At 37.9% G+C, this 22,500-nt stretch overlaps 1 pseudogene; it reads right to left on the reverse strand.

Moving 5' to 3' along the window:
- LOC137626588 (neuropeptide CCHamide-1 receptor-like) overlaps positions 1-22,500 on the reverse strand; it is a 177,909-nt pseudogene that overhangs the window by 1,547 nt on the left and 153,862 nt on the right.

Here is a 22,500-nt window from a genome sequence, read left to right on the forward strand (position 1 = left end):
CCTACATAAACTATAAAATCTTTAACAGAACAAGAGGAAGAGTAAAAAGATAAAATAGTGAGCTCATGTGTACCCCAAAGCAAGACAACTATAACCCAAGGCAGTGAAAGACCATGGTACAGAGGCTATGGCACTACCCAAGACTAGAGAACAATGATTTGATTTTGGAGTGTCCTTCTCCTAGAAGGGCTGCTTACCATAGGTAAAGAGTTTCTTCTACCCTTACCAAGAGGAAAGTGGCAATTGAACAATTACAGTGCAGTAGTTGACCCCTTGGGTGAAGAATTGTTTGGTAATCTGTGTTGTCAGTTGTATGAGGACAGAGGAGAATATGTAAAAAATAGGCCAGACTATTCAGTGTGTGTGTAGGCAAAGGGAAACTGAACCGTAACCAGAGAGAAGGATCCAATGTAGTACTGCCTGGCCAGTCAAAGGACCCCATAACTCTCTAGCGGTTGTATCTCAATGGGTGGCTCGTGTCCTGGCCAACCTAGTACCAAAGCAATCAACTATACTTTTTGCATATAATAATAATACCAGTATTGAAAATATCAATGTTTTTACTTCTTGGTTACTTATCTTCAATATTCGTATTTCCTAAGAAAAATCCTATGTCTGTTCCCCCATTTACTCTTGGAGAGGGAGAGTAGCCTAAAGAGAATTTCAAATCGTAATGTTCATGACGCATCAAACTTTTGAAAAATGTGAAACACGTTTTCCATTTCCAGGGGAAGTCAAGCTTCATGTATGGGAAACTTGTTCCTGTTTATTTGGAGTATTTACCTATGATTTAAATTGCTTTTTTTATATGTATGATCTAGCGAGTCTATATAACTTTTTGCATAAAATTTAGTTTGTTAACAGACAAGATATGTAAAAAAAATATTAATTTTCTTTTAATTGTCTTGAAATTAATAGAAGTTTTTATGTTCATTATTCAATGCTTCTATCAAAGGCTTTATTCACATTAAGGATAGAGAGTATGTACATGATATCAACTTTAGAATAAGGTCCCCACTAAATTGAATTTCTAGTAATAAATAGAGGTAAATGGTACAAAATTGTCCAGTTACCAACAGCAAAGAAAACTGAATAGAACTAGGAACATTTAAAGATCAAAGTCAAAGACATTTGTCATTAAAATTGTTTTACGTTGAGAGAGAGAGAGAGAGAGAGAGAGAGAGAGAGAGAGAGAGAGAGAGAGAGAGAGAGAGAGAGAGAGAGCCCTAGTATTGGGGTGCATCTGGCCTTGTCCTGCCACCAACTTTCATACCTTTCTGTTTTCTAGTGATGTGTCTCACTGTCCTTATCCATTCACCAATTGTTATACATTTCTGTCACTTCTTCAAATACTCACTTGTGAAGAATATGTCATGAAATTGATAAATTTAAAATAGGATATGGGAGTTTGCATTGTCTCTCTCTTTGATTTATTAATATAGGCAGTCACAGCTAAGGGGTGATGTAAAATTATCTTTTATAAATATTTTGAACAATAATTGAAAACGATAAAACCTAAAGAAGATCTTGAAGAATCAATCATAAATACCGTAGCTAAGACTATTTGAAAGTAAGGTTAAAAATCGTCTCTGACATCTGAAATCAGACTGAGGTGAAAAAAAAGAAATTCTCTAAAAGGATATTTTTTTTTCTTAATCAATAATTCTTACTATTGTTATTTCCAAGCGTTTATTGTTTATCGGAAGAAATATCTTTTTACCATACTTTGTATGTGTGCTAATTTCTTTTTACGAACCAAACAGAAAATAGTGAGGGAAAATTTTATTTATATTCCAGGCTATAATTTCAGCTTCTTTAAGCCTGTATTCACAAAATATTCTGGACTTTAGATTTTCTTTTTCTCAGTGGATCTGTATTTTCAATTAGGGAAATTTTAAGTTCAACAAAGACACTTTTAGCCAGCTTTTTCTCTTATAAATATTTTTCGTGTGATTTTCAATATAACCCCAGCTTTCTCTCTCTCTCTCTCTCTCTCTCTCTCTCTCTCTTACTATGAATAAAAAGCTCCAAGTTTTATGGCAACGTGTCATCTTCAAAGGTTTTAATTAATGATAGTTCCCAAGCGACAAAGGCAAAGGACAGGACAATAACACAGAAGCATATGATTAACGCACAAGTCATATCTAAGTCAGAGCTAGGACCAGGGAACTCAAGGTAGTGCCAACTTTTATCTCATCTTTTATATCTATGACATAAAGTCCCCATATAAAGGCTGTTTGCAATTCTTCATACTGCAAGCCGGGCTTCAAATCTCGACACATAAGTCTCGAGTTATAGTTAAGAAAGAGGAAGGTGGTGAGAAGGATTGAATGCGTGTTTGTGTATGCATATCTATAAGAGTATTCACCATTAATATATGACGGCTTTCGTACACACACACACACACACACACACATATATATATATATATATATATATATATATATATATATATATATATATATATATATATATATATATATATATATAAGTATGGATACAGGAACAATTACTCAGGAATAAACATATTGGAGTACGGAGACACGTTCTGTCTTTCATCCATTTATTAGCGCCAGCGTTTCGTATCAGCTTGATACATTTTCCAGGCTGAAACAATTACAAATCAATTGCGTATAAGTAAAAAGATACACACAACATTTACCAACACCAAGATTAAAATCCTCTTTAATAAATTAAGAATAAAAACAGAGTAAAAACAGAAACAAAGAATAACAGTGAAAGGGTTAGGGGTGAATACAGAGAAACAAATTAATTGAATAATATTAATAATAATAATAATAATAATAATATTAATAATAATAATAATAATAATAATAATAATAATAATAATAATAATAATAATAGAACGAACAAGGCACTACCCACAGCGGTAGCATAAGGAGAACTGACATGAAAAATTGTTATGGAAGGGAGTGTAAACAAAACAACAGGTAATTAGGCAATAAACAATTGGGTGGAAGAGGACTGGTGGTTAAGAGAAGGTACAGTTAGCTCAATCATTATTGATGCAGTGGTGGTTAGTTCGTCTATATGTCGGGTTCTTACTACAATATTAAAATGACTGGTATCTATGTGTGTTTTGCAACTTTTACTGTGATTTCTTATGCTAGATTGTTCTGGATTTGATAGTCGACAACCCGTTCTATAGATAATTCCTTGATGAGAGGAAATTTGGACTTTTAGCAGCCTCCTGGTGCAACCGATGTAAGTGCCAAGATCACATCTGGGACAATTATACTTATAAACGACACCGGAGGCAAACAGAGGGCGGATCTTATCCTTTACTTGGAAGAGTGAGCCGATAGTTCGGGGGTTTATGGGATTCAGTTTCAAATTAAGCGCAGGCAATTGCTCATTGAATAGGTTGATGCATTTTTTCCTTTATTTATTATTATGGAGAAAGGGAAATCTAGCAAACATACGGAGCTTGGGGACACTATGGACTATTGGGGGTGGATTGAATTTCAGATCAAGTAGCCTATTAAGGGATCTATGAAAAATTGCTGGAGGGAAATAATTATCCTTAAAGTAATCAGCAAGGAAAGTCACTTCAGTATGAAAGGCAGACCAGCTTGATGTCAGATTAATGGCTCTATGGAGGAGAGTTGACACGGAATTCAGTTTAAAGTTTAAAAAAAACATGAGCTATAAAAATTGGTCCCCAGGCCAGTAAAGGTGCTCTTTCTATAAATACCAGTATGAAAGCCAGATTCGTCCTTGGATATCCTCACATCAAGGAACGAAAGTTAATTCTGTGTCTCTGTTTCAACCGCAAATCTAATGCTATGGTATTGGTTGTTTAAATACTCAAGAAAGGTATCAGCATGATAATTACATCTGAACAAGGCGAATGTGTCATCTATGTAGCGTCTATAAAAGAGTGGGCGGAAATTAGGTGGGCATACATCTAAAGCTTGCTCCTCCAGGGAGCACATAAATATGTTGGCAAAAGTAGGACCCAGAGGGCTTCCCATGGCCATCCCCTCAGTCTGCTTAAAAACCATATCATTAAAAACAAAGTGTGTATCCAGCACGGATAATTCTACAAGCATAAACTTCTTGAGGTAAGTATGTCTCCCCTATTGGAAGAGAGCTGTGGGTAAACACAAATCCGTTGGGGGGAACGGAAGCCTTTCTCTTTAATATGGATGGTTTGTCACCCAATACCTATATCTTGAAACATATGACTTTTGCCCTTGCAACAAACCTCTCTCTCTCTCTCTCTCTCTCTCTCTCTCTCTCTCTCTCTCTCTCTCTCTCTCAATCGCTTAATTTATTGCTGTGGATCCTGTGTTGGCAACTCTATCCATAAATGGACATTGAGAGCCTGGAATATGCCATATCTCTCATATTATATATGTTTATGTGTTTTGTGTTATATATATATATATATATATATATATATATATATATATATATATATATATATATATATATATATATATATATATATAACATTTTGTGATTTCACCTGGTTCTCTGATACTGGGGCCGTTTTCTGAATCCAAACATTATTGTATAAGGAAATGAATGTTTTTTTTTTAATATAAAAAAACACGTTTAAATATGCATAGTTTATCATTAATAGAATGCCAAGTCACACATTAGCTACGAGGGTGAAGAAAGGTTTATGTCAATTTTAAGTATAAAAAAAAACCTGAATTTGACATGTATAAGTACAGAAGATTTGTCATTGACTTTTATGATTCTTCCTGGCCAAGTGGTGGTGTCACCATTTATACAAGATCCTGAACCAGGGTTCGACTACTGGCCGGTCAGAAGCTCTTATGTTTGGGGGATTTCACCTTGGGCTCTGATCCCGAGGTTGTTAAGAGAATCCAGACATTAATGTATAAAAAAATATATGGGTTATTTTAATACACACACATACACACACATATACACACAAACACACACACACACACACACACACATATATATATATATATATATATATATATATATATATATATATATATGTCATATAAAGGAGAAAATTTCACAATGAATAAGGTAATAAGTGTATTTGATTAAGTATTTTATGAGTTTTATTCGTTAGTTCAACGATAGAGAGACATTGAAATAAGAGAGAGAGAGAGAGAGAGAGAGAGAGAGAGAGAGAGAGAGAGAGAGAGAGAGAGAGAGAGAGAGAGAGAGAGAAACTTAAAATCGGAGTGAAGTGGTACTCGAAAGCCAATGTTGATGGAAAGTGCTTAGTCGTATGATCATTTAGCCAAAACAATCGGCCAAACCATGAAACATATCGAGTGACTGAAATGCCCGCCGGTTCACTTGCCGAAAAACCGGAAGTGACATATGACGTTACTATTACGTCAGAAGAAGGGACCAATAGAACACAAGAATAGTCACATGACGTGACGCAATTACGCCCTTGTTCTGGGATACTTAACAACTAACGCATAGAAGAGGGCAGCTCTTTCCTACAGTAACCCGCCATAGTTGGTTGTCCCTTCTCCCTCTACCCCCATCATGGGGCGAGGCCCCCCCTCTGGTGCAGAATTGGCCTGCACTAACTAAACGTCAAGTTAACAAGAAGATATTTTCCAAAGGCAGACAATGAAGGGACCGAGTTCCCTAACTGCCAACAAATTACCTTTCAACCGGGAGGTATAAGATTATCTTCGATAAAGGAGAAATTACCAAGAAGAGTGCCATTGAGTGGACACATTTACGAAGAAGCGATCCCCTAATCGCCGATAGCGAACTCATGGATTTTGCATCCCGAATGCTTAAGTGGTAGCAAAAGTCTACGGTTGCAGCCTCCTATCTCCAGGAGCTTTTATTGTTCCAGTCTGTATTTAAAACCCAATTATTCCAGGTAGAAGAATACTGTAAAACTAATGTACATCAATTTCAAGAAGTAAAGTTAAGGAACTTTATGGCATTTTACCATCACCCACTTTCCTGAGGGTCTAAATATACATAATTATTTGCACTGATATGATTTACTAAGATACTTTTTTTAATTAAAATAATATTAAAGTGGTGCTTAATAAAAGAAGTATAAAATGCCCCAACACGCATCACAAATGGTGGCAGCTTAAATGGATAAAATGCCGTGTGATATTTATCAGTGCACAAATTAATGAGTAACTTCTTCCAGATACCAGTTGTACACCTTTGCAAAATAAACATCAAGATACCAAGATAAATAGCGAGGACGTGAGTTTAAACGCAAGAAATCATCACCGAAGCGAAGAAGAGGAAAACAAAAGGACAAGAAAGAAGAAATATGAGTAAAAGAATCTCTCTTAAATACGTGTCTCAGTTTAAAAGAAAATAACTTGTGTCTCGTTTAAGAATAGGATTTTTTTTTTATTTCGCTAGGGTTTCTTGAATTATTTTGTGTTTTTTTCTTGTGTAAAATAAAATGTATTATGATTTTTTAAAAGTGATGGTAATGATGTTATCAGCCCAAAGAATATAGAAGTGAAATATGATTCAAAATTACACAAGTAGGTGAAAAATAAAAACGAGCAACTTCCCATAAAAAGTGAGTTTAAAGAATTAACACAAGTTACTAACCCCGCTAACACAAATTCAGTAGGGAAATTAGCACAAAAAAAAAATTTTGTGTGTGGAAATATAGGTAGGATTAACCAAGATAAAAGAAGGTTAGTGAAATATACCGTGTATAAGTGGTTAGCTGATATTGAAAGTAGAATAGTTAGTCTGAGAAAAAACAATGAGACAGCAAAATTAAACAGGATATGTTAACCGTGAATACAAATGTAAGTGATGCTCACATAACCTTGAATGGTAAGTAATTTAGAAATGTAGCAAATTTGATTGAGTTTCAAAAATAATGTAGGCAATTTTGACAATCAGCTAAAGAGACAGACAGGTTAACAAATCTACATAAGTTCCTATAGGTAAACTATAAGGGTGGCTCGGTAAATGAATTTGGCACACAAATGGAGGATCACATAGCAACAGTAAAAAGGACATGATTTCTTTCCTAAAGGTAAGTTTATTGCTAATGATAATTCCCTATATGTAGAAAAAATATGAGGCATTAAAATATGCGATAAGTAGCATCCTAGATATGCGTTTCACGAAGAGAAAGGGAAACTAGCAAAAATGATGGGAAATCAGGAAGTAAAATCCTAAGGGACTGATAGCCACAAAATCCTACCAGAGAAATTTTGAGTAATGTAAATAGTTGCAGGGAAGTTAGAATAGTAGACTGGAACGAGCCGCAAAAATTACCCTAGAGTTAAACAGAATAATGGGAGAAATTTAGGTCAAAGACAGTTAAAACAAATAGAGAGGACACATTTAATTCTGGGGAAAAATTACATAAACGGTGATAGATATCAGGTAAAATAATAAAGAAAGGGGAAAACCCATACAGGGCAAAAGGGCAGTCACAGAAATAAAGAACCCCATCAAGAAATAAACAAAGTTACTTCTCCGAACGCCCTCCGGCACAAAGGAAGTGAAATACAAATATTGTATAGGAAAGATAGGCCTATGTAGCGGAGCTACATTCACATTGCAAGTGACTATTTTATCTTACAGAGACGAGACTGTGACGAATATAGTTGATATACTAGGATGCAATACAGTGATAGATTATTGTGAAATGCCTGCTTCCAAATCTTAAGGGTGAAAATAAATGATTTGCAGAAATGATATGCAAACAAGTAAAAATAAAGGGGTATGAACCGTCAGGTTAGATACAGAATTAAATGCCAAAATTTACCAAATGATGAATAAAGAGGTAATTTTTTAAGCAACGTTTCCCAATAGAGCCTTTAGATATCGTTCAAAAATGATACAATGATGAAGTATGAATTTTATTTGTGAGAAATGCAGGCTTAAAACAAAAAAATAAGATAGTCAGGGTATGATTCTACTTGTCAAAGACAAGACGTTTAATAAACTGGCCACTTTGTATGAGACGAATTTGACAGAAGAAACAGACTCCGGACTAAGAAAGGGAAATGGGAATTAATTAAAAAGAAAAGGAGAAATAAGAAAGTTAACAAATAGGAAGAGTAACCAAGAATAAAATATACTCCTTGTAAATATTTATTAGTCGCCATATAAATACAATAGAATGTCGACAGAAATACAGTGAGTAAAATAGAATAGCCTAAATAAAAAGGTAATTCCAAGAAATAAATGTCCTAGGCAAATGAAGCTATAGGCATATGAATTAAAAGAAATATGTTGCTGTTAGGCACCAATATTTAAGATGAAGATATAGGCATATGAATAATAAATGAGCTATGATGGTATTAAGTAAATATCAAGTCTAATCAGTGCTGAAAATATAAAAAGCTAGAGAAGTCATAATGATGCCTAAATAAAAATATCCCTCAGATTTAAAGAGGGTAGGTTAACTACAAATAGGATGCCAGAGTCTGTCAAAGGAGACAATAATGCAGTTCGGATGAAGGAAGATAAATGCACACTAATTAATTAATACTACTGCGGATAAAATAACTCATCTGAATGGCGGGTAATGACTTCTAAAATAGCGGAGTAGGGATTACAGTTAGGTAATCAGAAAGGGGCATAATCTATCATACGGAGCGTAGATTTAGGGATAGATAAGAAATAGGCAGAGATTAGCCATTTCAGGCGATAGGTTAGGCAGAATAGAAGAGTTGCAACTAAAACTAAATAGAAACATCGGCGCCAGAACCTGCCAAAACTTATTGAAACTTTTTTATATACCGGTACAAAGCATGCAATATTACCTATCAAGCAAGGAACACGGTGAGTGTTAAAATGAATAAATAAGTCTCCATAAAAATCTCGCGAGATATATTACCCAATGAGGATAGAAGTATTAGACTAGTTAGATCATCATAAGTAGAATATAAATGACAAGTCTATCCCGATAATAAATAATGTTTGGCTCGATTATTCAGGAGTAAAATACACAGAGAAACTTGTAAGTACCATGGTCAAAGAATACAAGCCATTCATTGCTATTAGCATTTTGATGAATGTTAGAAATTAGAGTGAAGTCGACAGGCTCACTCAGCTCCTCTAACTATTGACAGGATGATGATCTAAAATTTGAAGACAGAATGAATAAGCCTAAAAAAATGATGTTACTAAGTTTAGTAAAAATATAGCCATAAAAATAATAGCACTAGTTTAGAATAGGGAGACTAGCAGGATAAAGAACCAGATTAAAAAATGACCCATCCTTAGGTTTTAATAGGGTAAGTAAAAAAATGTAGATGGATTTAAGATATATACAGAAATAAGGGATAAAGTGGAAATCCTGCTCCACTAAGATTTGACAGATGTAGAAGATTGTTTTATAATGATAGGATCTTAGGGAATAATAAGCAGCATTTGCTAATTAAGCCAAGCCTCAAAATAAAGTTAACCTAAAAATATGTAGTGTGCAAATGAAATAGAAACCTATAAGTAATGAAGAGAAATTAATTTTCTATGCTATATTACCTCAACCCGATCTTTTACCCAGGAGTTTTAAAAATAATGTTTGAAGCCTCATAAATATGAAAAGAAATGTCCCATTAAAAAAGTGAAACCCGAAGAAGGGTAAGGAATCATGTGAGTAGTCTTAAATTTAATGAAAAATAACCGAGAAGGATAGATTATCCCACTAATGGTCAAGAGAAGTTTAAAAATGTATTTAGGGCATAGAGTATATGCACTTATTAATCGTAAGAATGATTGTGATTTTACTGTCCAAGAAGGACTATTGATGATGAAAGAATAAAAGGATTCTTAGGAACCATAAAGTACTGGATGTTTATCCAGGATAAATCACTTAATTGGTAAGTTTATGATGATAAAAGAGGGATTATTTAAAAAGATGTTGAAAAGAAATGTAACTACCAATATTTTGTTTCAGTTGTCAGGTAAGAAACCTAAAAATAAGAAGAATTAAAATAGAACAAGAGAAACAAAAGGGTAATAGAAATGTTGTAGGTGAATTACTCCCAAAATAGGAATCATATAACAGGATTGCATACTACTTAAAAGAATACATACAAAGAATAGGGAGAAATACTTGTTCATAAATATAAATTCCTGACATACTAACCAAGTACTAACAAAAACTCTTGCTCAAGTTAGTAGGTCATCCAGTAATCAAAGACTTCATTTCATGATGAATTAATTTTTGACCTAATATAGATATTTGAGATTGTAAAATTAAAGCCTACATTTAAGAAGTATAAAGGTCATATACAGGTAAGAATCCTTTATATATTACGATTGCATTTTCTCACTCCCATAGTGGTGGTGCCAATGGACTACCAGGGACTCTGTTCCTAGAACTTGACAAATGATAAAAAATACTGGTCTACATAAAGCTTGATTTGACAAAGAAAGGGTTGATGAGTCTGTAATAGATTAATTTGAGACTAGGATAAATAACTAGACAATCGTATCTATAGATATTCTCTCGGACAATGCACCCGAATTTACTAGTGATTAGTGAAAACTGTGTAATATTTTTCTTGAAGTAAGAAGGGTAAAATAAGCCATAATAAGTTAAGTTCAAATAGAAAAATAAAAGGGGCAAATAAAATAATAGAAAGGGGTTGAAGATGTCCTGCGAACTATATTTAGACCAACATAGAAGACTAATAACAATTACTTGAAGAGAACAAATTCACTTTGAAATAACTCGGTATATGGGAAAACTCAGATAATAGGTAGATTTAAGAAAGACTACTAAACTCGTTTGGAAATGAAATAAAAATATCTGGGCACTCACACAAATATTGAGGGTAACCAATGAATGAAATATTAATATTATGATAAGTGTGTTATCCTAGAATTTGAATATGTATTCCGTAATCAACAAAGGTCTAAATAATAAATGTCTCCAAACAATTAATTAAGGGACCATATAGAGTATTGAATTGTAAACTAAGATGAAACTTTTTGATAAAGTTAAGGGTGATGAAGACAGGTGAAATATAAACCTATAAGAGATTGAATATTTACAAATTTATTGATTTTGTTTGCAAGTTTGATTAAATAATGATGCTATTAGAGCAAAAGAATTAATACTGCATTTTATAGGCTATGCATTGATTAATATATTTTATGTAACACCTATAACAATGACAAACAAGCACGTATACAATGAATTTTATCATGTTTCGATGTTGATCAAGTTTACTTGAATAATTATGAAGAAAGGGTAAAAATCAAAACAAACTATACTATAAAAGATGAGCAATGCGTTAAGAATAAACTGAATATAGCTAACAAAATGAAGAAAGAACAGATTTAGGTAATTAAAAGATAAATTGCGCACCAATAATGAACTTACAGAAGTTGAATGTCTCAAAGGGGTATTTTTGTCCCATAATAATTATGCACGAAATAGTGTACTGTTAAGTACATATGTAGCGTCATAATCATTGCAGCCTTACTACCTGTGTAGTAGATGAATCCTTGAAAGAAAGAATATATCAAATGTTTTGAGATATTCTGCAAAAGATTTTTTTTTTAAAGAAAAGTTTTAACATTGAAATGTTGAGTTTCACGTCACTTGAATTTTATGAATATCTTTCTGAATGCAATATATTTGAGAATTGAAGTTCTTGATATAAACATAATATGCAGACAAGGTGCAAATAAGATTCAAATTCACAAACATTTTTTTTGTTATATATTGAATATGTTTCTTTATTATGAAATGATTATGATGTTTGATGATTTAAGATATTAATATATTTGAGTATTGGTTTTACACATTATTTTATGACAAGAAGCTGAATACTTTTTTTATGCAATTTTATGAAGAAGGTGATAAATATTTCTTTTGATGCCATTAAATAACAATGATTTATCATGATAACATTGATGAGTAAATAAGGTACCATAATGATGTTCAACAAATGTTTGTTAATATTGATTACAAAGGAGTAATACTCTTGATGAGTGACAATGTGCATGACATGATTATTTTTATTGCAGAAATATTTAGACTGATTTGAATTGATGATATGTATGTTTGAACATTTATTTCCTGCCATTTGTTGCATTGCATTGAAGAAATGATTTTTGTGTTTACATCAATAAGACCGAGATTTAGAGGTCATAGGTAATGGAAAATATGAATTAAATAGAAGTTAAATGTAAAGGCATTTCAAAATTACTTGCACAGTTGAATACAGAAGACATTATTAATCTTGCCTTACTTACCCAGTGAATTAAGGGTTAAATATTCCATTTCATCAAGAATTGAGAAAAATAATAGTTTTAAATATTGTGTTGGATTATTTGAAGGAAACAGGACGTTTTTCCTAAATATATGTTGACGATAAACGTATGCAATTGCCTTATTTTAAAAATTATTGATGATAATTTTCTGTTGATGATGATTATTTTGATTTATTGTGTTAAAATGCATACTCTTTTGATGATGATGATTTTGATTTATTTTGTTGAAATGTATTTCTTTTGGTGATGATGATTTATTGATGAATTATTTTTCGGTGAACCATGAAATGAGTTAATAAGATATGAATTCCACAGTAATTCAGGTACATGACCGAGTGGTGTCATGTAAAGGAGAAAATTTCACACTTAATAAGGTGGTATGTGTATTTGATTAAGTATTTTATGAGTTTTATTCTTTAGTTCAACGATAGAGAGACATTAAAATAAATAAATAGAGAGAAGAGAGAGAGAGAGAGAGAGAGAGAGAGAGAGAGAGAGAGAGAGAGAGAGAGAGAGAGACCAAAAAAAATAAAATCAGAGTGAAGTGGTACTCGAAAGCCAATGTTTGTGAAAAGTGCTGATATGGCGCTTAGTTCGCCAAACATATCGAGTGACTCACGTAACAGAAATGCAAACCTGCCGGGAAACAGGAAGTGACATATGACTTTACCATTACGTCAGAAAAAGGAACCAATAGAACACAAGAATAGTCACATGACGTGACGCAATTACAAGGCCCTTATTCTAAGCTACTTAAGCTCTTGATGGGATAGAAGAAGCTGCTCTTTCATACAGTAAACTGCCATAGCCGGTTGTCCCTTCTCCCCCCATCATGGGCGAGGCCCTACATCAGGTGCAGAGTTGGCTTCACTAACTAAACGTCAAGTTCACAAGAAGAATTATCTAAGTGTCAAAAGCCGGATAAAGATGGGACCGTGTTCCCTAACTACCAATAAATTACCTTTCAACTAGGAGGTATAATATTATCTTAGATGAAGGAGAAATTACCAAAAAGAGTGTCATAGAGTGGAAAAATCTACGAAGAGGCGATCCACAGCGAACTCATAGATTTCGCATCCCGGAAGCTGAAGTGTGTAGCAAAAGTCTACGGTTGTTACCTCTGATTTTCAAGAGTTTTTTTTATTGTTCCAGTCTGTATTTAAAAGCAAATTATTCAACGAAGAAGAATACTGTAAAACTATTGTACCTGAAGTTCAAGAAGTAAAGTTAACCCTTACCGCTTTTACGGCGATCTCTACTGTGGTGAAAAGACAATACCGGCAACTTCAAGTGGTGACTGCTCAATGAAACACACTGACTATGAATCCCGCATGGTCTCTTTAAAAATAACGTATTATCAACAATGTTGTTCGATTCAACTAATTTTTATGGTATCATTGGGAAGGTAAATCATTTTACTTTTACACTTTACATTTATAATAGACGTACTACGAATACTTAACACACAAGAAGATGAAACTTTGTGCTATGTTTCACAAAACCATTCGGAAATAGGAATTTTCCCGGTCATTAATCCCCAATAACACAGTTACATTTATTTTTTTTTTTCGTAAAAAGTGTTCACGCAAAAAGTTTGTGAATCAGTGCCCATCTCAATGATTTAGTAAGGTGTATTTATGTTTAATTTTTACGCATTTCAGTCAATTTTGTTAAGAAATCCAACTATCGTAGTGTGAATTAGGGACGTTCAATACTTAGCGAGGTCACTAACGTGTCTTCTTGGATATATTATTGATAGGTTTCCAGTTACCAAATAGTAACTAATTACTTAGGATTGTTAACATGTAATATATAGTTGAAGGTTTAAAACAATTATGGTATATTAGGTAAAAGTAATATGGAAAAAAAGGAGCTATTAGGGGAAAATTAAATGAAGCTAATACAGATTTCATAAAATATTTTTAAAGATATGGCAACTTTAGAATATTCAGAGGTAATTTACCAACAGTGTCCGAATCCATACCATCCTTGCAAAAGACACCTGTAGCAAATCCAGCAACCAATCTTTTCGACAAGAGAGAGAGAGAGAGAGAGAGAGAGAGAGAGAGAGAGAGAGAGAGAGAGAGAGAGAGAGAGAGAGAGAGAGAGTGAGTCAAGGCGAATGTATAACCGGAGATACTCGTGCTTTGAAACTACTGATTTTTATTACAGTTTTATTTACATAAAATCAATTAATAAAGAGACCTATATAATATACCCTTTTCCAGTATTCATAATCGTACGAGACCTTCACACAGGATGAAAAATCTCTGATCATATAGATCATATGTTCTGTTCATAATTTTATCTATAAAGTAGTAATATAATTTACATACAGCGCAATACATTGTCTTGTTTGTAGTTTCTGGCAACACAAACATACATACTTATATATATATACATATATATATATATATATATATATATATATATATATATATATATATATATATATATATATATATATATATATATATATATATATATATATGTATATATATGTCTATATGTGTGTGTGTGTATATATATATATATATATATATATATATATATATATATATATATATATATATATATATATTATATATATATATATATATATATATATATATATATATATATATATATATATATATATATATAACGGATTTTGAGCGAAGCGAAAAATCTATTTTTGGGTGAGATGGCCATGTCGTCCTGATGGAAGTTCCTATAGGGTAGCTTCCTAGGGTATATTACAACTACGGCGATATTCCCAGAGAATTTACCTTAAGGTACCAGAATTCTAACTCCTGGAGCGAGTATCCCTCGTGAAAGGGATATCGCGACATATCAGAATATTCTAGACACGTCACATGGCAATCTACAACCTGGACAGAGATTTCGTCTCGTAGGAGGTGATTGAAGAGATACGAAATCGGGAAAGAAAAAGGGGAGCCGCTCCCAAGGCTTCCCTATCCCCCGATTCGTATGCGTGCCTGGCGCCAATCCTGGCGCCATCTGTATTCCTTGTAGCGTACACGAGGTGCTACAGATACTGTATGTAGGGAGGGGTCCTACAGCCCTTTCTTAGAAAGGCAAGGGCGGGTCCATCAGGACGACATGGCCATCTCACCCAAAAATAGATTTTTCGCTTCGCTCAAACTCCGTTTTTTGGGCTCAAGCCATGTCGTCCTGATGGAAGTGTACCAGAGCATTACTGTATCTGTGGATTCTCAGAACGTGCCGTACTCCCCGTAGGTAATTTTTTCCCGGTCGACTAGACCTAGAGACCTAAGATGTTACCGTTATACATCTTTTCAACTAACTATAAACTATGTTAGAGCTTCCTGCCCCCTACAGGGAAGAGTCCTACTAGACTCTGGAAAAGTCTCGAAGAGTACATATATCTATGTATGAATACCAGGCAAGCTAATATAGTGGTCTCGCCCTATATTAAGTAAAGCATAGTTTGTAAAGGACCACTGCGTCAATACTTGTATTGAACAAAGGTTTTATATCCGCATAGGAGGAAAACCTATATATATATATATATATATATATATATATATATATATATATATATATATATATATATATATATATATATATATATATATATATATATATATATATATATAAGAAGAGGATAACCCAAAACTTTAAGCATAAGTATGATAGTAAACAGAGCTTGTTTGTCTGAAAGAAAAAACATTAGATGCCACTTTTAAGATACCGAGGTATCAAAGTCATAAAAGCCTGTATTACAAATCAATGACATTAGCGTTAGAAACGCTCGGCACACATGTCTGCACTTATGCTAGATTCACCTTCGGAAATGGAACAGTCTGGATGGGCAACACAGTGCCCTCACTTAGTTTGTAGTACAGTATGTAACTACACACTCACCCTGGAATTAATCGTCCCAATTAAGACCACTGTTCCTCGCAGAGTTAAACAGTAGGGTTAACACCGCGACCCACTGCTACCACAGATCTCTTTTAGTTCCTCTACTTGCTTCGCATAGTGGCGAAAGAACACTCTGGAAGACTTCCAGCCCGTGTATGAACGGAGATGTTCAAAATCCATACAATTAAAGAAATTTAAGAATGAGGCAACTTTCCTCGGATCGTGACCTGCGGGTGTATTGTCAGGATCCGCTCTGCGAATAAAATATGTGATTTTCGCTCTGAGTTGATTCAGAGATAAATTTGAGCCTGATGTTTCTCCCCTGAATAGTTGACCACCCTTGAAGTCTGAAGTTCTATGAAGATAGACCTTTAGGCATTCTACTGAACATAGAGATGCATCTTCTTTCAGAGGGCAGATTCTCCAGGGACCCCACCTGTTGGTGGGTAACTCATTCTTGGCGAGAAACGTAGGATCCAGAAACAGGTTCAGTTCTTCCCCATCCAGGAACTGAACACGACCTGCCTCTCTCGAGAGGCTACAATCTCACTAACCCTGGCCCCGGACGCGAGTGCAAAATAGGAAAATATCTTTTTGTGTCAAATCCTTTAACGCACACTCTTCATTGCTCAACAGAAAAGCGAAATGAAGAACTTGTCTAAAGACCATGAAATGGGCTTTGGAGGTGCTGAAGGTCTGAGCCTAGCACAGGCTTTCGGGACTTTATTAAAGATCTCGTTACCTAGGTCGACCTGGAAGGCATATAGAATGGGTCTTGTCAAAGCAGACTTACACGCTGAAATCGTGTTCGCTGCCAACCCTTGACCATGGAGGTGGGGAAAAAAGATAAGCAGAAGTCTGTCAAGATCTCCTGCGGAATCTTCGCCTTGACAAAAGGCCACCCATTTTCTCCAAGATGACTCATATTGCCTTCTAGTAGATATGCATTTATATTCCTCAAGGAAGTCTATACTGGCTTTCGAAATCCCGAAACGCTTTCTCACCGCTAGGGAGAGAAAATCATGAACTGCAGGGTCCGGGTTTTCTGTAATGAAGCGCAGACAGTTGACTTCTGGACTCGCTGGGTCAGAACTGGATCTGGTAGTGGTACAAACTTCAGCTACAGTTCCAATGCCAGGAGGAACCACACGCTGTTCGGCCACTTATGGGCCACTATTGCCGCTACCCTTTGAAGGATCTCAGTTTGTTGAGGATCCTCAACAGAAGGTTGTGAGGAGGGAACAGATAAATCTTGGACCATCTGTTCCAGTCAAGGGACATCGCGTCCACTGCTTCCGCTAAGGGGTCCTCGTACGGGGCACGTACAGGGGCAACTTCTTGTTGTCTTTCGTCGCAAAGAGGTCTATCTGCAGTTCTGGGACTGATTCAGAATGAAGGAGAATGATCCTGCGTCTAAGGACCATTCCGACTCTATCGGTGTGAACCTGGATAGAGCGTCCGCTGTCACATTGCGGACTCCTTGAAGGTGAACTGCCGACAGGTACCACTTCTTCTTTTCCGCCAATCGGAAGACGGCCAACATCACCTGGTTGAGAGGTGGTGACCTCGATCCTTGTCGATTCAAGTATCTCACAACTACCTCGCTGTCTATTACCACTTTATGTGGAACGAATGACGCGGGGAGACTTTCTTTAAGGTAAGGAGCACTGCCCTAGCTTCTAGAAAGTTTTATGAGAAAGGTCTTGAATAGCCTGGACCAAGTCCCCTGGACTTTTTTCCGATGAGAGTGACCTCCCCATCCCTCCTTTGAGGCGTCTGAGTGAATCGTCACCGACGGGGGAGGTGGCTGAAGAAGAACCTGACTTCTTTAGATGTCTGGCTTGGGACCAAGGCCTGAGAAGAGTACTTAGCCGAAGCGGCTGGTCTTCTCAGATCTCTTCACGCGTTTGATGCATAACTTCTCCAAACTCCGATTGCATCCTTTAGCTGTGCTCTTAGCACTGGGTCTGTCACCGAAGCAAACTGGAGAGAGCGCAGTACTCTCTCCTGCTCGTGTCTTGATATCCTTTCGGAATCCAGAAGTCTCTTGACAGAACCCGCTATCTCCTTCCTTTTCTTCGCCGGGGTGGAGAAACGGTGTGACAAAAGGTCCCAGTGGATCTTAGCTACTGGAACTTTTGAGATGGAGAAAGTCGAGACTTTTTCTGTTGATCTTGAAGCCTAGGTACTCTAGGAACTGGATCACTTGACTGGAAGCTTGCAAGCATTCTGTCTCGGATGCTGCCCACACCAACCAGTCGTCCAGGTAGGCTACTACCTGAATTCCCTTTAGGCGAAATTGTTTGAGAGCTACGCTCGCAAGCTTCGTAAAAATCCTTAGGGCTATGTTTAGCCCGAATGGCATGGCTCCGAAGGCGTATAGTCTTCGTTGTAGCCTGAACCCTAGGTAGGGGGAGAGTCGATGGCTAATTGGAATGTGCCAGTAGGCGTCTGACAAGTCTATAGAGACGGAATATGCCCTCTTGGGCAGTAAGGTCCTTATGTATTGCAGTGTTAGCATTTTGAATTTGCAATTCACTATGAACTTGTTAAGTGGCGACAAGTCCAGAATGACCCTGAGCTTTTCCGAGTCTTTCTTGGGAACACAAAACAGCCTCCCTTAGAAATTGATGGGCTTCACCCTTTTTCTCCAACCGTTCTTGAACGTACTCCTCCATAACGGGGGTGGAGTGTTGGAAAAACCGAAGGTACGGGGGTGGAGTGCTGTACCAGCTCCCGCCTAGTCCATTCTTGAGTAGGCTGTGGGCCCAGGGATCGAAGGTCCACCGATCCCGAAATTTCAGAAGTCTCCCTCCTACCGGTATCACCTCACTTGGACTGCCGTCCTGAGGTCTTGCCTTCCTGACCACGACCACCCCTGAATCCCCTTCCCCTTGAGGGGCGTCTAGATGAGCCTCTGGCTGCTCCTCTAGGCTTTGCTCGAAAGGAAGTAGACTGCCCTTCGAACGCTGGGGTGAATGCCGTGGACTGTGTCGACATGGCCTGGGGTACCCACTGAAAGGTGGTCGGGGTTTGTGCCACGATCTGGGGCACTGGGGGCAATGGCAATTGCAGTTGCTGTTGCTGTCTAAGAGGCTTGGCTGGCCGAGACGGTAGCCTAGTCCTCATAGTCTTCCTATTTGGTTGAGGACCCTCATCCGGGGAAGACTTTCTTTTGATAGCCAGGCCCCACTTCTGGAGAAGGTTTCTATTCTCCAAGGCGGCTTTATCAAAAACTTCTTTGACCAAGTCGGTAGGGAAAAAGGTCTTTTCCCCAAATGTTGGAGGAGATTAGTTTCTTTAGCTCGTGCCTCACCGTAGCCGAGGTAAACACGAACTCCCTACAAGCTCTCCTTGCCTTGACGAAGCCATAAAGGTCCTTCGTCACTGTGGCCAGATGAGGCTTGGCCACTACCATGAACATTTCATGGACCTTGGGGTCACTTGCCATCGTCTCGAGAGTAGTCCGAAGAGACATTGAGGCAGTCAGTCTTTCTTTTGTATCGAACTCACTTCGCAAAAGAAAGTCAGACAGCTTAGGGAGGTCCTTGCCGAACTGACGTCCGGCAATATCAGCCTCCAACTTTCCCACTGAGAACGTAAGATGGACGTCCTTCCAGTCTTTGTGGTCCATAGGCAGGGCCAGCGACAAGGGTTTACACTCCTCTAGGGAGGGGCAAGACTTGCCGGCCTCGATTGCTTTTAGTACAGCCAGAAACCCTTTCTGTAAAAGGGGTAAGGCTCTAGTAGGCGAGGACACAAAGGAAGGGAGCTTCCTATTCAATGCAGCTACCTTTGAGTTAGAGAAGCCCCTCTCTTTCATCGAGGATGAAAGTAGAGCTTGAGCCTTAGCATGGTCCATCACTATGACCTCCTTCGGCTCTGTCTCCTCCTTTGAAGCTGGTTCCTTCCTCAGCCGGACATAACAGTCCGGATATGATGCCTTGCTGGGCCAGAATTCCACCCTCCAGGGGAACTGAGCCCAGCTTATCCGAGATGACGATCTTTCCAGTCGTCATCGGCATGTGCTCAGCATACCTCCATGGGTTAGCATCTGAGCACAAGGGAAGGTCTTTCACATTGAGCTTTTTCTGGGGCCCATGTGATTCTGCAAGGCACTGCATTCGCAGTTCCATTGCAGCCGCCTTCTCCTGATTCTCCTTCTGCATTTGTTGGATCATTCCAACAATAGAAGAGAGGGCCTGTCCCAGCTCTACTGGGAGACCGGCCGATGTAGAGGGGCTTGAACTTCATCCTGGGCTTCTGCCAGGAGGTCTTCCTCCTGACACCCGTCCACATCAGATATCCTGTCATTTAGCTGGATGTCTTGCATCGCGACCGCGACTTCAGCATCCACCTGGATCTGAACTTAGGGGATCTCCTCTTGAGGCTGGGGAATCACTGCATCAGCTGATGCCTTAGGGAAAAGATACGCCCTCATCTTCTCACTTGGAAGATAAGGGCCAGAAGTGTTCTTTTGGAAGCCCCTTACCCAGGTACGAAGCTTCTTCCTAGCTATTTAAATGTCTCATTAATCAGGTTAGTGCACACAGTACATACCTGAGGGTCCCAATACCGGAGATCATCCTTGGAGACAGCGTATGCTGCGTGTCTCCTACGAAACTCATGTCCGCAGAGGTTCTTGCTGCTGACATTGCAGAAAGCACTTCCCCACTTCGGAGTGTCCTTCTGTAAAGAGAAGAAATTTCCATGAGTATCAAGTGAACTAGCCTATGTATCACTGGATATGCATAGTATAGCATAACAATTCAGAAAGGAAAGACACACACTTGTGTTTCCCTCACAACCCATTGTTGCAGCCTTCCAGATAATAAAATAAAAAATGGTTTATCTCTTCTAGAGTAACCAATGCAAGGTTTCCAGAGGAAACAGGTGGAGCTCACACCTAAGCAATGATTTTAAAATCCTGGATAATAGACAGGGAAGAACTCAGCTTCCTATCTGAGGGCAACAGCAAAGGGATGTGCAAGAAAAAACAATAGTGTTAGAAGATACAGTGCTGTACCAAAACCTTTACTATAGTTTTCTTCTTACTGTATATGCTATACAGAAGAATACTAGTACAGTATAGGGGGATGTGTGCCGGCCTGCCTTTGCCGGCCGGCACACACCACAACTAGCTTTAAAGTATACTACTTAACAGCTATAGGGCGGCAGCACTCTGGTTCAAATGCCTGTGCCGGTCGGCAGCAACTGCCGGCCGGTAACAGCCAGTGTTGGCCGGCAATGGCTGCCGGCCAGCAACTACACAAGGTAGTACCCAGCTGCCGGCCATACTCTTGGTGACCGGCAGACAAGGACTGACATAAGCCGGCCGGCAAAGGTACAAGACAAATGCCAGCCGGCAGCAAAAGAACCAGAGAACTACACCTGCCCGGCTGCCGGCCTCATAGGATGGCAGCCGGGACAGGTACAGCACTAGAAGAAAATAGAATGGATGCCGGGATAAGAGTGTACACTACCTCCAAGCCCGGCAACCGAAAGAGTGCATATAAGGAAGGGGAGAAACTAATTCAGGCTTCCTTGACCAATGCCGTCCGGCTCTGCCGGCAGGCATGGATGAGGGACCAAGAGAGGTCCGGGCAGCACTCGAAAACATAAGACCCTTGCCGGCCAGCAGCTCTGCCGGCCGGCAATGGGCTGAGTCAATTCCACATCCCAACCTATACTAGGTCCAGAAGTAGAACGACGTACAGTACAGTAAGACCCCTGCCGGCCGGCAGAGTACAGTACAGTAATGGCTAGGCCATTACGGAGATAGAGGGGGAAGGGACAAGAGGGTCCTGCCAACATTGCTTTAGTGACAGATCACCCGCAGCCAAGAAACTTATCTTAGCCTAAGGGAGATCTAAGGGAAAAGGCCAGCAATACTTGTCAGCTTCCAGAGCACCAAAGCAAGGAAGGCGTTGCTACTCCCAAGGGAAGAACTTATCCTCCCCCGAGAACAGCAACAGGACTTAGTCTGGTCGATCACAAAAGAAGGAATCATAACTACAGAAACCTTCGGTAGTGACCTAAGGGAGCTAAGCTCCCTTTGTATGTCTTAGGTCAGCGAGGGGGCCTCTGCCCCAAGCCAGACAACACAGACTCAGACTAAAAACTCTGTTGTTCTGTCCCTCTTGAACCATAACTACAGGAACAGGAAGGTACAGTAACACCCTAGTATAGTTTTATCGAAAATAAATTCGGAAAAAACCACTTAGGGATAAGCCCAAGGCTTAAACAGAGGGAAAGGGATTGCATACCTTCTCCGAAGAAAAGAAAGCAACCGGGGAGTATGATAAAGTATACTAAGGCTCCATAAGCAATTAGCCTAGGCACCAAGAGAATCGATTACCTAATTCACCGAAACTCACACGTATACAATCTTGGAAA

This window comes from Palaemon carinicauda, chromosome 34 (assembly GCF_036898095.1).
Source record: "Palaemon carinicauda isolate YSFRI2023 chromosome 34, ASM3689809v2, whole genome shotgun sequence".
Classification (NCBI taxonomy): domain Eukaryota; kingdom Metazoa; phylum Arthropoda; class Malacostraca; order Decapoda; family Palaemonidae; genus Palaemon; species Palaemon carinicauda.